Source organism: Erinaceus europaeus, chromosome 17, assembly GCF_950295315.1.
Source record: "Erinaceus europaeus chromosome 17, mEriEur2.1, whole genome shotgun sequence".
In the NCBI taxonomy this organism is placed as follows: domain Eukaryota; kingdom Metazoa; phylum Chordata; class Mammalia; order Eulipotyphla; family Erinaceidae; genus Erinaceus; species Erinaceus europaeus.
This window is the reverse complement of record NC_080178.1, coordinates 50,516,371-50,519,819: the sequence shown is the minus strand read 5'-3', so window position 1 is coordinate 50,519,819 and position 3,449 is coordinate 50,516,371. Positions and strand designations below refer to the sequence as shown.

Sequence of the window (3,449 nt, the reverse complement as noted above, 5' to 3'; positions counted from 1 at the left end):
TGCCTGCTTTGCCATATGATCCCCTCAGATTCAAGATCTGAGAGAAAGGAGGAAAAAAGCGAGAATTCTATGCACTACTACACAGAAGCGCCCAGCTTCTAGCAGAGCTGAAGGAGCAGAAAGTTGTTTTTTGTTCCCACAGAGCTTGGTGATATTGATTCCAAAAGTTTTTGTTGAAAAAGGATGAGGGTGTTTTACCCCTGTATCCTATGGTTTTATCAGTGTTTCCTTTTATAAATAAAAATAATGAAAAACAACAACAACACAAAGCTGTCTGTCTTTCTGCTAACTGCAGAAAGATACAGGTTTTCTTAAAAATGTTTTAAATGAAAAAATATATTAGTTTGGAACAGAAAAGGATAGAGATTCTTTTCAACTATTCTTATCAAAGTATTCCCCCCCAATAAGTTGATAACTATCGTATAAAGGAGAGAGAAGACCTCAAAGACAGGGTGACTGTGTACAAGGGAGGGAAAAAATGGAAAAAAAATAAAGAATACAACTTGCTCCCAGGGACAGGAGAAAATTTTAAAATGCTGAAATTCATCAGTGTTTCATTAGTCATATCCTTCATCTTCCTCTCTTTCCTCCCCCTAATCACCATCTTCTTCTCCTTCATCCTCATCTCCTTCATATCTTCTTTTTAAAAAAAATATTATCTATTTATTGATTGGATAGAGACTGTCAGAAATCACGAGGGAAGGGAAGGATAGAGAGGGTGAGAGACAGAGGGACACCTGCAGTACTACTTCACCACTTGTGAAGCTCTACCCCCTGCAGGTGGGGATTGGGGGCTTGAACCCAGGTCCTTGCACATTGTAACACGTGAGCTCAACCATGTGCACCACCACCAGGCCCCCACTTCTTCATATCTTCTAATCCTTCTTCCTCTTCTCCTTCATCATCATCATCATCATCATCATCATCATCATCATCATCATCATGTTCCCCCTCACCTTATTCATCATCCATATCAGGAATCAAGTAGTATTGTAGTGGATTTGGCCAGATACCATCTTTAATGACCTCTCTTAACTCACCTGCATCTGCACCAGAATGGTCAATAAACCAGGTGAAGAAGGTCTCTGGTTCCTCATGCTGTCTCTTCCTGTTGGTTTTATTTTGTGTTTGAATTGAACATTTGATCAAATTCTTTCCAGATTTCCATTTGATTTCAGTGGATCCTTCAAAAAGAAGGATCACCACTCTCATTCAGATGAAATTCCTTGGGGAGAACTTTATTTTCAAAGTAAGGGTTTTAAACAAAATAAAAGTCTATTCTGTTACCTGATTCACTATCTTCAAATTCTGTCACTTCAATTATTGTCAGGTAATGCAGCGCTTCTTCATCCTCTTCCCCAAGCAGTGTAGACACTTGTGGGTGGTTGACAAATGTTACCCCAAACTTTGGCATATTGGCCATCAATTCTGATCTCTTCTGAAAAAATGGTTGGCAGAGTTTGATATATTTCTGTTCTACCTTCAAAATTGTCACTCCCCATAAAGAAGCTTGGTGAAAAAGCAATAGGAAGCAATTGAATATATCCATTTAGTACTGAATGAAATAGACTTAATGAACAAGCCAGCTAGGAGATTTCTAGAATTTTCTATCTCACCTTAACTCTAATCCCTGGATTCTCAACTAAGACTCTTTGCTGACTGTCTACTACTTCAAAGAGTCAAAGTTCAGATGTCTGCTGGGTAAGGATGGCCTAGGTAGGTGAAAGAAATGCATCAAGTGAGCTGAATGTACTGTGTTCCATTATATATATCCTGAGTTGTAGTTCTAAACTGAGCTATGTGGCTTAATAGAAATTAGTAGGGTCCTCATGTCGGTGGCTCATGACTTTGCTTGAAGCATATGGAGAAATCCAAAGTTTTTTGTTTGTTTGTTTGTTTGTTTTTAGGTGCTCGAGATACCTAGAAGTTGTCAGACAACCTTCTGAGGACTGGTCCTTCGATTTAGAGATTTTCTTTGTTATCTTAAGTTGCTATTTATGCAATCTTCTTTCATTCTCTCCTATCCCCCCTATTTCTCTCTCTCCCTCTCTATCTCTCCCCCCCTCTGCCAGGAACTGAACCTGTCACCTCAAAGCGTCAGACACAAAAAATAATTTTGCATAAAAACTTTCCTATATCCCTTGCCCATTATGCATTATATTAAGCACTTAGCACTGTTGGTGTAGAGTAAGAATGTATTATAGGTTCCTATTGTATTACTCTCTTCAGTGTATCTATATGACCTCTAAAGCCTAAAATGAAAAGTTTGAAAGGAAACCAGCTCTCTCCCTCTCTCTCTTAATTCTGCAGTCAACTTTCTACCTAAACCTCCAGGTTAAAAACTCATTCCAGCCTCCGGAAATATTGCACCTGTAACATTGCTTATCACCTTGGAACTTAATAAGTCTGTCTTTACAAAAACAAGAACCAAAAGGTAACAGGCTGTTTTTTTTTTTTTGGGGGGGGGTGGAAGTGCACACTTTACTAAATGTAATTTGAGTTGTATCTTGATTCAGAAATATTAGATATTTCCATTCATGTCTTCACAGAGTGTCCCACCATTTGTGCTCTGTAGTGAGGACAGCAGGGATGTCCAGGGCTCACAGTCTCTCAGGAAGAAGGTAGGACTGTATGGTCATCAGTGTTTCCAAATACACTAGAGATTTCACTTACCTTGTTTAGTAACTTTGCTTTAGAATGTTAATTCCACAGGCAGTGTGTGTGTGTGTGTGTGTGTGTGTGTGTGTGTGTGTGTGTGTGTGTGTGTGTGTGCTGACCGCATTTTCTATGCCTGAGACTGTGCTGTCCGTAATGTTCAAAAGTAAAGTTGTAAGCAAGCATGCTGAGATTGAAGTCCAGGCTTATCAGACACATAGATCCCTAACTTCTGCAATGCAGATCCCTGAAAAGAACCACTGAGACATCTTCCATTGGCTATATTTGCCTCTAAGATGATAGTTACTCTAGATGTGAAATTGTGTGGTTGTTGTTTTCTTATAGAATACCGCATCCATAGTCCATCAAAGAACACCAAAACAGAACCTAAGACCTCTGAGACTACATCTTGCAGGGATCATGAGAAAGCAGGGCAGGTACTGGTCTCCCCAGACAAGCAAATGATGGGATGTCTGCCACTGAACACAAATAGGGCTGGGAGAGTAAGGGTTCTGAGTTCATGTAGACCCTGCACTTCAAGCAGAATTGTGGCCACTCCTGCAACCAGAGGTCTCAGCCTATCAAACACATTGTGCTGATCATTGTTCATACATCTTTTTATCAAACACAGTTCTGGAGAAATCCAGTCTTGGGAGAGCACAGGAAGAATTCTGAAGGTAAGAAAGAAAAAGGTACAAGCAGACCCTTGGTGTCATTGTAGGAGCTGTGCTATGGGTGCATGCATCGTGTCAAGGCCAACAGCCTGCTGTACTGCCGGGAGGAAACATAAAAAA

The 3,449-nt window shown here is 40.1% G+C and overlaps 1 pseudogene; it reads right to left on the bottom strand.

Annotated features, from left to right (window-relative positions):
• Nucleotides 1-572: 572 nt before the first annotated feature.
• On the bottom strand, nt 573-2,874 carry LOC132533773 (protein SET-like; annotated as a pseudogene).
• Nucleotides 2,875-3,449: the final 575 nt, after the last annotated feature.